At 44.2% G+C, this 14015-nt stretch overlaps 1 protein-coding gene across 1 annotated transcript in view; it reads left to right on the forward strand.

The window, feature by feature from the left end:
- The window catches only part of BIN3 (bridging integrator 3), a 168088-nt gene that overhangs the window by 17753 nt on the left and 136320 nt on the right, over nt 1-14015 (forward strand). The gene's annotated exons all lie outside the window — the stretch shown is intronic.

Here is a 14015-nt window from a genome sequence, read left to right on the forward strand (position 1 = left end):
AAGGAGTAGAAGCAACAGTGAATTTGCAATCCCACCCGATTGTACAGGCTGCGTGCAGCCAGATGGCAAGAAGCCAGCCACCCTGTTATCGCGTGTGGGACGAACAATTTGCCTTTTGTCCCACCTTTTCAAGTGGCCTGATATATGCCTGTATTGACCCGTTTTTTTGTACATTCGTGTAATACAACTTTTTTTTTATTGGCAATGGCCGTGAGTCACATTGCTGTAGTGTGATATGCAGGATGTTAAGTGTATACGGATAAAAACAGGCATGGGAATATTTTCAGTTGCCAGCACTGGAGCTTGATGTGAGCTTATTCTCTAACCTATATATTTGCACTGCCGAGTTAAATATTAAGCTACGAGTTGTGATTAACACTGCTTGCTTGTATTCGTTTAAATTACATACGTATGTCAAGTCAAAGTGTCTCCCTGATAAACTGCTCAATGCGCAGCGCTAATCTCTGCTGGGAGTAAAACATATTAAGTTCCAATTGTAGGTAGCAGTCTCTCTCCATATGACAATAGCTGGTAACTTTTCACCAAGTGCTATTCAACTTATTGACCCTGGTTGGATAATCAGCCTAATTGCATTTAAGACTGTTTTACAGTATAATTGTAATTTACAGCCCTTTATCATTCCACTGCTGGATGGCAGAATTACTTTTCCTTTCAGTCATGTTTGGTTTTTGACCATACTTCACCTTGCTGGTCAGTGCGGGTTGGTGGAGGGGTTCCCCAGGACCAGTTTAGATATCACTCACCGTTGATGTTTGCCGTGGTTGGCAATCGAACTCCGGATGCCGGGTTCATTCTGCAATTAACTAAGCACTGCACAATAGTTATACGCCTTATAATGCTTTAGAAATCCAAATGTTATTTACGTGACCATGGACTCGCAACCTTTCACAGCATAACGCAGCTGGATAAACACATGTGGTAGGCACCGATTCACACATTCATGTGGCGTACAATACTGCGTGTAGACATGTTTATTAAATACAATTTGCGAGTAATGCAACATTAACATTGAAGGGGGTGCTAAAAGAGGGTAGTGTTATGCCAAGTTGTACATTGGTGTTTGTGTGTACAACGTGGAGACATGGTTGAGTGCTCTTCTTGTTAGGACCTTGATGACATCGGGGATGTAATTGTTCATCGCTCAGCCATGGCCAAAGGGTGGAGCTGGCAGTACTACCAGCCAAGTGGGACGCAGTTCCAAACTGGTGGCAGCAAAGGAAAGGAGTGGCTCTGAACACATTGTATATTGTCTGTTATCACACCATCAGCAGTGAAATTTAACTTAATGCTTGTAAACAGCCGTAATTCCGTGTCTGGGCGACCACAGTGTCAAATGACCTGTGAATGTTTAGTCACAATGGTGTCGGTGTGCCATTGCTTGCACCCGCAACTCCGATTAGGCACCATTGGCTACGTAAGATGTGAAAGGGGTTCAGTGTACATGCATACATACAATTGCTTTCTGCAACTGTTACCTGGGCATGCCACTTTGTAGACAATATAATGGCATACTCTTTGGTTTTTTCGGTAAAGTCACGTACCTACAATGAGGGAAAAAAAGTATTTGATCCCCTGCTGATTTTGTACGTTTGCCCACTGACAAAGAAATTATCAGTCTATAATTTTAATGGTAGGTTTATTTGAACAGTGAGAGACAGAATAACAACAAAATCCAGAAAAACGCATGTCAAAAATGTTATAAATTAATTTGCATTTTAATGAGGGAAATAAGTATTTGACCCCTCTGCAAAAAATGACTTAGTACTTGGTGGCAAAACCCTTGTTGGCAATCACAGAGGTCAGACGTTTCTTGTAGTTGGCCAGCAGGTTTGCACACATCTCAGGAGGGATTTTGTCCCACTCCTCTTTGCAGATCTTCTCCAAGTCCTTAAGGATTCGAGGCTGACGTTTGGCAACTCGAACCTTCAGCTCCCTCCACAGATTTTCTATGGTATTAAGGTCTGGAGACTGGCTCGGCCACTCCAGGACCTTAATGTGCTTCTTCTTGAGCCACTCCTTTGTTGCCTTGGCCGTGTGTTTTGGGTCATTGTCATGCTGGAATACCCATCCACGACCCATTTTCAATGCCCTGGCTGAGGGAAGGAGGTTCTCACCCAAGATTTGACGGTACATGGCCCCGTCCATCGTCCCTTTGATGCGGTGAAGTTATCCTGTCCCCTTAGCAGAAAAACACCCCCAAAGCATAATGTTTCCACCTCCATGTTTGACGGTGGGGATGGTGTTCTTGGGGTCATAGGCAGCATTCCTCCTCCAAACACGGCGAGTTGAGTTGATGCCAAAGAGCTCCATTTTGGTGTCATCTGACCACAACACTTTCACCCAGTTGTCCTCTGAATCATTCAGATATTCATTGGCAAACTTCAGACGGGCATGTATATGTGCTTTCTTGAGCAGGGGGACCTTGCAGGCGCTGCAGGATTTCAGTCCTTCATGGCGTAGTGTGTTACCAATTGTTTTCTTGATCACTATGGTCCCAGCTGCCTTGAGATCATTGACAAGATCCTCCCGTGTAGTTCTGGTCTGATTCCTCACCGTTCTCATGATCATTGCAACTCCACCAGGTGAGATCTTGCATGGAGCCCCAGGCCGAGGGAGATTGACAGTTCTTTTGTGTTTCTTCCATTTGCGAATAATCGCACCAACTGTTGTCACCTCACCAAGCTGCTTGGCAATGGTCTTGTAGCCCATTCCAGCATTGTGTAGGTCTACAATCGTGTCCCTGACATCCTTGGAGAGCTCTTTGGTCTTGGCCATGGTGGAGAGTTTGGAATCTGATTGATGGATTGCTTCTGTGGACAGGTGTCTTTTATACAGGTAACAAGCTGAGATTAGGAGCACTCCCTTTAAGAGTGTGCTCCTAATCTTAGCTCGTTACCTGTATAAAAGACACCTGGGAGCCAGAAATCTTTCTGATTGAGAGGGGGTCAAATACTAATCCCTCATTAAAATGCAAATCAATTTCTAACATTTTTGACATGTGTTTTTCTGGATGTTTGTTGTTGTTATTCTGTCTCTCGCTATTCAAATAAACCTACCATTAGAATTATAGACTGATCATTTTTTTTGTCAGTGGGCAAACGTACAAAATCAGCAGGGGATCAAATACTTTTTTCCCTCACTGTATGAAGGTCGGAACGGCACACGAAGGGGGTGGGGGGCCAGCACCACGCCTGGCCACCTTTGTCTCCCCAGTGGCGATGTTTACACACTGCACCAGGTACTCATTTCAGGCTGAGTCGACCTAGGAGAAGCCCAGGACCGGTTCAGATCTTCGTTACCAACGTTGGCCAGAGCAGGAATCGAGCTCGGGCCGCCGGGTTCGTAGCGCAGCGCGCTCAGCGCTGCTCTCCCGCTCCCCGCATACAGCGCAACCACCACTAAGCCACGCAGCACAACCGCTAAGACCTACACAGCGGCACAGCCAGTGCCCAGCTGTCACGGCGGCATCGGAAGTAAAGAGGCGTGGTAATTGCGTCGGCGGAGTCGTTGACCTGTGGGGGAGCGGCGCGCCTCGCATGTGCCCCTCCTGCTCCCGTCCTGCCCTCGGGCAAGCGGACGTGCCTCGTCGTTCGCGCGCCTCGCATTCCCTGCTCCGTGGAAACAAAAGCTCATACCTGCGCACCCCAAGCTCGTTTTGTAATTTAAGTAACACCCGGGGAATAATGTGCATGGTGCTGTCAAAAATTGTCTCTCCTGCTCTCGAGCGATCAAGGGACAAGTGTTCATCTCTGTCAGTAGTTCTGAGCCAGTAGAGCAGGGGTGGGGAACCTTTTTTCTGCCAAGCGCCATTTGGATATTTATAACATCATTCGTGGGCCATACAAAATCATCAACTTCAAAATGCGCCTGTTATATTTGGTCAAACATTTAATTAACTCGCCCCTAATGTGATGGCTGGAACTGCTTCTCTTTGGTGAGGCGTGTGGTGATGTTAGCTGGTATTGATGATGTTGCTACTCGCAACTGCTTTCCCAGGTTTGCTCTCCTAGATTTGTTGAATTTCGAGTCCCGCCTGCGGTTGCCTCGGCAGGGCCAGACGAAATGATTTCGCGGGCCTCATACGGCCCGCGGGCCGGACGTTCCCCACCCCTGCAGTAGAGAAAAGTGCACACTTTCTCGATGTTACTTGTTTTATTGATACCAGAGGGGTGATTAACGGAGTTGCGTCCTGTCTGGAATTTGAGCTCAAGTTCTGGGTTGCTAAATGTTTCTCATCCCGGCACCACCCTGTGGAATATCCACAAGTTGCTTTTGGTTAAAAAAAAAAACATTCTCAATCGTAATTTAAACTACATTTAAGGTCCTGCACCATTTCCTCAGTGCAATCCTTGTAAACAACAACAACGAGGTATACCATTTTAAATCGGACTTGCAGTTGGACCTTACTTTAATATTCAACGTCAACTTTTCTTTCCGTACTAAATGTACAGACACAAAAAAACTACAGTCATTTAAACATGGTTGGTTTCGCTTGGAATGCCTCGTGATAGCAGAGAGAGGAGGCGGGTGCTGTATTGCATCACAAGGTGAGGCTGCTGCTGCTTGGAAAATGGCTCTAGGGGCTGTGGGAAATCCCTTTTGTGTAAAATAGGTTTTCAATGTTTGCAACTTGACTCATTTAAAATGCGGTGTGTAATCCAGTGGTAAATAATAGATCGGCACCATCAACAATTCCAAGGTGTTTTCAGGTTAAGACCCATGTGTATTCATTTACCGAAGAGGATTTCACGATTTCCCCCTCATTGTTTTAAAGTACACTACATTATGAATTGTAAAATGATATGTGAATCTTTAGAAACAATTGGGTAACGTTGGGTATGCATTCAGCTATTGGATCGTAATTTAATCACCTTGGAGTTGTCCTTTTAATTGTATGCCAATGTTTAATGTTGAAAGGGAAAGTGCTATGGATAATGAGTGCCTGAGTTTGCGCATTATCCAGAAAACGTAATGTTTTAGCAAATCATCTGCAATGAGCAGGAGTGTGGTGATATTTGGCAGCTACCTAACATACCTACTACAATCAGTACTCGTGAACTTAATGTGAAAACTATATTAATGGCAGTGTATCGGCAACGGCAAACTATTCATAGTATCAAGCAAGTGTCGGGTAGTTGCTCCCTTTTCATTTGTGGCCTTGCACTAATGGCATATTTTCTATGGCAGAGGGCATTCTCTGTAAATGACAACCGTTTTTTTTCCTACAAAGCGCCCCCTATTGTGTTGACCCCAGAGAGGTAACAGACAAGTCCATTTCCACAACTGGGAATTTAACTAAAAAAACATTCCGATTATCAGTTGAGCACTGTGCCACAGTGGCACGGGTTGAATATTCGGCAGTGGAAGAAAAACATTTAAAGTCCTGACTCGGCATGCTGTAGTTAGTGATGTCACTGTAACGACATATTAAAAAATACAAGGGTGATGTTCATTTGATGTCACTCGAGCGCTGTTGACATTATCTTGAACAAAAAAAGTCCTCATTAACGGGGCTTCAAAGGTGTATTGGACAGTGTGGGACACAGTCTATGTCCGTGTATTTTTTAAAAAATAAGCTTACATCATGTGCCGCGTCACGTCATCTTGTTTCTGATGTCTATCTTATCAGAACTAAAACTCATCGCCTCTCTATTTAACACTGCCTTATACCATCATCATCAGCCTTTTATCCACTGCTGGATGAAGGCCTCCCCCCCCCCACTGCCGTCGCAGTCGTCGCTCTCGGTCTCACGGCAGTCCCCACGATTCATTTCGCTCCTTCGCATAAGCTAGATACTGCCATAAACATCATCGCCAACATGATCACCAGTCGCTTGCCCCTGGTTGGAGCATGAACAGTAACCCCCCCAAGGCAATGCCAGGGCCACCCTATCCTGGTGGAGCACGCAAGGCTCCGGCGCGATCGGCCGAGGTGTCCGCCCTGGAAATTTTTTCCAAAGAGGCGAAGTCTCCAGGTTTACTGCCTTTGCAAGCTAAGATTTGAGCCATTGACAGGAGGAAGACAGCAGAGAGATGTATCCGGATGAGATGGAGGAGACGCAAACGAGGAAGTGTGTCTGCAATAAGTACGAGAGGAGAGATGTGTTCACAGAAGAAAAAGAGAGATGTGTGGAGTAGGTGGATACTGGACTCTCCATACCGTCAGCTGTTGTTTCTCTGAAGGATGAATACCCACCCGCACTCTCCATGCCAGCTCCGGTACGTCACGTCACATGACTGCTGGACAAACTAAGTAACTAAATTATATCACACAGTTGTGTTAAACAATTAAGTTAATAGACTAAACGCATAATTGATTTTTGTAGTAAGCCCATACTAGCCCACGCCAAAAAACATACATTTTAATCATAATATTGGCTGCGAAACCTATGCGTTAAATTCCACGACATGCATTTAATTTGTTTTCAGTACTCTTATAATGATTAGCTTTTATGTTTATAGGACTCTTTTGATTCCCTCTATTTTTTCCTGAATTTGGGGCCCCTTAATTATGCTTGGATCCTTAAGCTTTTGCTTGTTTTGCTTATCCACGACTGGTACCATACCTACCCACCATAGGCATACAATTGGAGATGAACACTGGCCAGTACTCACTTGAGTGTAACGTCCACCATTCTTGGATTAATCCTCATTTACAATTTACGTAATTTGTAATTGACTTTATCCAGGCCAAAAGATTAAACTAGTATTCCGTGTAAGTATTCCTTAGAAAAGACGTTCACCAATGTTCTATATTTTGCAGCATTAAAAAAAAAGTATTACATGATCTATTCTAGTGCCATGTGCATTTTCCAATGAATAAGTGAATGGTGGATATCATGAAATACGAGATGCTTTTGTCTAGACTAAGGTAACATCTTGCATGTGACATTTGACCCGGGCCACAGAATATAAGTGGTTGTTTGTACAGTCACCACAATGAAATACATGCGCAAAAAAGGAGCGTCTTCTTGGTGCGTCAGTTAAAAAAAAAGTTGCCAAGGGACATACTTGATTGGCAGCTTGGAGAAATTTAAGATTTTAACATTTAGATACATTGCATCATGTCACACCCACCCCAGTATCTCAGCATCATTTGCTCTTTGAAGGATAAATAAATGGAGTGGTCTGGACGTCAGCAACATCATATTTAGAGATTGGCATTTTCAATTTGTTGCAGGTTAATGTGAGATGTCAGTTGTGAATGCTGCTAAAAAGAGGTCGCTGGTTCAATCACCCAGTATGGCAGTTAAAACAACGTTCAAGTTAATAAACTTTTCCCTCCTCTGTCCACCCAACAGCATACCTGGTGGGGGGGGGTAAATCACAGTTAGTTGACCGACAGTTCGCGTGTCATGGGGTAAAGTGTTTTGGGTAATCTCACCTCTTCCAAGACATCTGACCAGTTTGAAAAGTAGGCCAAAATACCCTCCAGTGGAGGCTCTTCCACCGTTAGTGGGCACCACGGTGGTGAGATGTTAACTACCTCGCCTGGTATACAGGAGGTCATGGGTTCGATCGTGACTCTAACGCCTGCTGTATATTTGGAGTTTGCGTGTTCTCTCTCTCCCCGTGGTCGCGTGGAATCTTCTCCCGGTCCTCTGGTTTTTCCCTTCAGATTTATAAACGTGCGTTTAGAGTAATTGGCTGCTGTAAATGTTCACATGGTAAGCCACTTCGTTGAGCAATCATTTGTGGCCAGGTTCGCTTCTGAAAAAGACCTATATAGCTCAGTGGGCCTTACCCGGTAAAAAAAAAATAGTTTTAGTGGCATAAACAAACAATTGCTAAGTTGCATCTTTACACAAATATTTAATCTGAGATGTTAGTTATCCTGCTCATAACTATCCCGTCAGGTTTATATGACATTCCAAAAAAAAAATTACCCAGCCTATAAAATATGATCAGGAGCGTTTGTTTGACACTGCATTCACCGCTGATCATGCCCGATGTAATGTTTTACAATTAAAAAAAAAATGTGGCGGATATGTGAAGTACTTTTACATGCAATTTGGCTAAATATGGATGTCTAGTCAAACATGTGACATGTGAAGGCCGTACAGTGAAGATGTAATGTGGACATAAGCTCAGAGGGAGTTAGCTGAACAAATGAAAATAATTGTTATCGGGACACAATTGTAAAACAAAAGAGTTTATGTTTCGAGGGAAATTATTTTAATCTGATTGGAAACAGAATGACGAATTACAGAGGTGAGTGAGATCAGGATGAAGTACTGTTGGAAAATAATAATTTGGAAATTAGAAACATCGATATGATGAAAGAAAAAATGCAATTATTCCATATGGCCTGCTATTGACATTCATCAGAAACACGGACACTGGCAAGGAAAATAGAACCAAGGCTCAAGAGTGAACAAAAATAAGCATGAAGAGATGTATGCAGGGGATTACACTGAGAAATGGAAAGAAGAATGTAATGCATCAGAGAACAAACACAAATTCGAAACAAAATTTACTCTGAAGAAAAGGAGCCTTGGGCAGAAAACATCGCGAGAAGGGATGGTGGCCAACGGAATAGTCTCGATTATGGAATTGCAACCGAAGAAGGAAAAGTTCCGAAGAGGATGACCATGGTGGAGATGGAAGGATGAGCTTAGCGTGTGGGCAGTGGCGAGATGGCCTATGGTATGACTCTGTAGGACAGCAAGGACGTGGCTATATCAAGGAAGATGACAATGGCAGCAGCTAATACCTAACTTATGCGTCCTGTAACGATGCTCTTGGTTTCGTCTTACCTGCGGTGCAGTAAATCTCGAAGGGTTCTTCTTAGATGATGTCAGGCAGGCATTTGGTTAAGTTATTAAATAAGCTTCTCAAGTGCGGTGAATTGATAGACTCGGCCTGGTCAACAGAGAATGCACGCAAATAATGCACCACATTAAAGTTGGATTTGCAAAGTTGCGATTTCGCTTCATACTCCGAGACTGGCAATCAAGGGGAAGACCTAAGGCCAGAGTATGGGATAATAATGGTCCTTTTGGGGGTCTGGTGTCAACTTGGCAGTAGTTGTGGGATTTGGCAACAGGAAGGCAGCAATGCCTGGGTCTGGTATCTTCAATGGAATTTGCCATGGTAATCTCTGGCCTTTGATCTTTCACATAATTCAGCAGTTTCCAGCTCTTGAGATCTAAAAATATTCCAGTTGATTGTCATGTGACAAGCACTCCTCGACATTGCTTGAAGGTACACCATCTAGTATTGACTGAAATATGCCCATTGAAGTGCCTTCAGAAGGGGCTCTGTGGCGGCAACTTCCGGCTGCCATTTCTGGTTTGGAGAGCTATTTTGGACAGGAGGACTGTGAAGTTCAATGCCTCCTGGCACGACGCAACACCGTGTAATTGGTATATCTTTGGGACACAACCGGTGCTGCATTCCATCTGGACCTTAAGCGGGGGACGCGTGCGCTGGGGCCATGGCCGCGCATTCCCCGCGCTCATTTTTCGAGACTTGCGCAAGGACAATAGAGGAAGTCGTGGGCGGCAGCAGCGGGGTGTGGCCCGCCACCACCGTCGAGGCGGCCTTGCCACGTCAGCCCGCCCCCCCCCCACACACACCGTGCGCTCTTGTCACTGCGATGAGGACGGAGCGGGGGCGGCTGCGCCCAAGCCCCCCCGCAGGCTTCCAGCATGACGAGCATGTGGCGTGAGCCTCCCCCCCTCGCGCCCGGCCACTGGCACACGCAGCCGTATTTTTAGTGCCTCCCGCGGCGAGCGCTTCTGCCGATAGAGTCAACGCCTGCGTCTGGGCACAGGGTGGGCGTGGAAACGATAGGTCAGGTGGTTTGACGCACCTGCCGCTCAGCCAATTTATGTCGAGCCCGACGGTTCAAATTCACTGGGTACCTTTAGGGAAATATATTACATCATTGTGCATGTAATGACATCATCATCATTATCATCATCGAGCTATTTTTTTCCTGGGATAAACTTAAATTAAAACCGCACACCGATGTCTTGGCTTTGGCCATTTGGCAACGGACCCTACTTAAGAATGCTTCCCGAGATCTTTCATGTACACACAAATTGACAGATATGTGTGTGTGTTTGTTTTACACTTTTATGTGTTTGGCTTGGAAAAAGCAGTCACGGGCGCGCATGTTTTGAACTGTTGGATCTCATCAGCTCGGTGCTGTACTTTGGCCAAAATATACTTTCCAAGACACCTGGGTACAAGGTGTTTCCATTTATAAAGCGTGCTAGCTGCATGGCTTTTGTACGAGCCAGTTCCTTCGGGTCAGCGAAAGTGTCGCAATTAACGTGTTGCGCTATAAACCCGGTAACCCGAGTTCGATTCCCGCTCACTGTCACCACCAGCGACGATTATCTGAACTGCTTATGGGCTTCCCCTAGGTCGACTCAGCCTCAAACGAGTGCCTGCTGCGGTGTGTGAACGTCGCCACTAGGGAGCCATTGGCGGCTGGGCGTGGTGCTGGCCACCCACCCCCTGCGTGTTCCACAGTGCCGGCCTTCACAGGCGCTGCTACTCGCCAACAGCACTTGCCCCAACAGTCTGCGAAGGCTATACGGGGGATCTTCGTCTGTGTTAGTAAAATGGGCCTGTAATCTTAGAGAATATCTTTAGCTTAAAGTGCACATGGTTACTCTGCACCCACGTAACCAGATTATAATACATTGGTTGTGACATTCTTGCCAGCATTAAATCCATTTCCCTTACAATTTCATGCCGTGTGTCTTGGCATCATTGGTTTGTAAGAACCGCCTTCTGATCATCGTCAGCGCGTGCTTCTTGAGAGCACGCGTCGTGCGTTATTGCCTCTTCATAAAATACCGTGGAAAGTTTGTCAACTCGGATTTTTAAAATAGGAATGCCTGCTGTGTCATGGGAGGGAGAGAGAGAGAGAGTGGAAAAGCTCTGCCAGTTCTGTTTCAGTGGCCGGGCCACGCTATGAGCTGGGCCATCCAGTTTTGGGACCCCGTTGTGTGGGTATGGTCAACAGGCGCACGACTGGAAAAAGAAAAAACGAGAAGGGGAAACGAGTGGGGGGCGGGGGGGGGGCGTGTGGGCGTCTGTGCCATTGGTAAGCGCAGACCTTTACCTGAAAAGTGCAGCGGCCGCAGAAAGGAAAGAAAACAACACAAAAAAATCCCACGTTTCCTGCACCGATAATCTCGGTGGCGCTGCCACCATATGTTAGCGTTCGGATGAAAATAGCAACGATTGGTGGCTAAATTTAACAATCCACAAAAGATCGTACCACGAAGCATTTGCATTTTCAATGGGAACCTTGCTTGTTATAGGCACGCTGACTCTACGCTTTTGATGAGCGCACTGTATGAGTGTTTACATCTGTGTCTGTTTACTTTACAATTTAAAAAAAATAGGGGGCAAAACCACTGAGCTATTAAATTTGTTTACTTGCATCTCATGTTAAATTAGAATAAAAATGTACGGGTGTTTGTAGCATGGCAATTGCTTGCTCACAGCCCTGCTGGAGGAAGGGCCCCCTCTAGAGGGAGCTTTAGAGAGCCCTTCTGGAGGTTATTTTGGCCTCTTCTTCCACGCTGGTGGAAATTTCTCAAAAGAGGTGGGAATATCCACACTTCACCCCAGCGTACACTACCTGCCGATTGGCTAACTGTAGTGTACCCGTTTATATGGCTGAGTGGACAGAGTTGATGAGATTTAATAAATTTTCACCATTGTTTCGACAGCAGCTCCAGAAGATCTAGTATATAGTGAGTGGAAGCAAACAAAAACCACAGCCCTGAGTGAGCAGTGTTTATCTCCGCTGGCAGCCCTGAGCCACTGGTGGAAACTCCGCTTGCTTATGGTGGGCACCAGTATTTTAATTCCAAACATTCTTGACATTACAAAAAAATCTGTACTTATTTTATCAACCATAGACGTTATGGTGGGCCACGTTGATGCTTGTTTTGTGAGTCGAGCACCCTACCACAATACCAGCCAGCTACATGTTTCAAAATAAGTCCAACGGTGACATTCACGTTATCAATATGAGTATCTTTGAAAGTTACGTTTTTTAGGACTTATATTTTCGAAATAGCGCTTACGTTTTGTAATATCGTCTCAATTATAGAATGCAAATCAAGCCGATGCTTTAATGCAAGCTTGAAATAAATCAGTTAAAGCATTTTTAATATATAACAAAAATCTTAAAATGCCTTATTACGCAATAAATATGTTGCACAATAAAGGCAATGTAAAACTGTTATGTAGACTATTGTTATCATCCCAGAATTATTCAGAGTACAATCTATCTAAAAATTCCGACAAAGTTAACTTGACAAAGTACGATACTGTTAGTATGCATTGATAAATTACCTTTTGCTTGCATTAGCTGGGTTTGTCAACACGTGTCTAAAAGCTCTGGTGGTTATAAAGTGATTATAAATATTACGTTGTGTATACAATATAGATTTTTACATTATCAACATGACAATCATCGCTAATATTAGCATTCTCATCGTCGAATTATAAATATCATTTTAAATATTCTTCCATTTATATTTGGCTCTTTGGAATAAAGGTTTTTGAAAAATCATGGAAAATATAATGTGAGTGTTGCCCACAAATTGGAATGTGGTTATTGAGATATCAAGGAATTCTTCAACACCAATATGGAATTTTGGTTTTGAATAGCTGGACCGTTATAGATTTCATGGAATTCTTCCGTGGTCCGATGGATGTTGATTTTCTAAATATAGAAACACAATTGAAAACTTCATGGAATTTCTCTGTTTAACTTGTTGGCGCGTGGAACACAACAACATTCGTAAGGAATGTAATTTCAATGTATGCTAGAGCACATATCTGGTGCTGATGGCATTGCATATGTTAGACTGATTTTAGTAATTTTTCCACCATTTGTGAATTGATGTACTGTATTTTATCATTTATTGTCACCTTAATATAACAGCATCTGATAATGGCAGAAGGATATGGTGATTGTGGTACCAATACGAGCTGCTCTTGTGGTGTAAGGTCAAGGGGGAATATGGCGTGGTGGCACAATACGGCAAGAATAAAAATTAGATGTGACAATAAGAAATACATTTGCAGATAAAAATAATCATGTAAGTACATTAACCTGTACTTAAAAACTATACCATTCAGAACGTTTGTATCAATTGTCGCGATTCAGGGCTGCGATTCGAATCAAGAGTCAATATTAACACTGCCATGGATTGTTATGCCTGTAGTGGCTGTAGGGGTTATGTGGACCCAATACGTACAGAATATATGCATACAAAAACATCCGTTCTTATATTTGCAATTGAATGCATGTCTTTTAAGAATGAATATGTTTTGAATCTATGAATTGTTCTGTTGTTGCTGAGTGTCAGGCGCTGCTCAATGATACTTATGGCCTGAGTGGTGAAACATTCCTCCATATGGCAACCACTTTTGACTTTGTGCAAGTTTCTACTTATTTTATAGACCTGGAAGGGATAATGGGATAAGTTGAGCATCTCCCATACTGAAATGACAGCTCTCAACCTTCCAATGTTTAGCCGGTTGCTCTAACCCACAGTATCACCCACAAGGTGTACTGCATACTGGAATTGGCAAATATCTCAATGGGAGCTGAACCTTTGGTGGAGACAGTTGGCCAACAGTTACGGCACGCCTTCATTCACTGCCTTTCTGAGAACACAAGCAAAGTGACAGCTTAGCCGTCCCGTAGCGTGACTTAGGAGTAGCGTGCTTGAGGTACTAGGGCTGTGCTGTTTGAATCACCTATTGCTGTGGCACGTATTGACACGTGCAGCTTTTCCACACGCTGGCCATTGCTATGAAGGAGCATACAGCACCACCGACCATAATGCAAACCACAGCATAAACCACATCCCAGAAAGAGTACGGCAATTTTAAACACCTGTAGCAAACAATTACAATGGTGGATTTTTTTTGTTTGGGTCGTATTATTGACCTGAACACCTCCATGCAGCTGCTGAAAAGTAACCCAAACCCACATTTTTGTGGCTTGC

This window comes from Petromyzon marinus, chromosome 11 (assembly GCF_048934315.1).
Source record: "Petromyzon marinus isolate PM22_M1 ecotype Great Lakes invasive population chromosome 11, UKy_Petmar_22M1.pri1.0, whole genome shotgun sequence".
Lineage (NCBI taxonomy): Eukaryota > Metazoa > Chordata > Hyperoartia > Petromyzontiformes > Petromyzontidae > Petromyzon > Petromyzon marinus.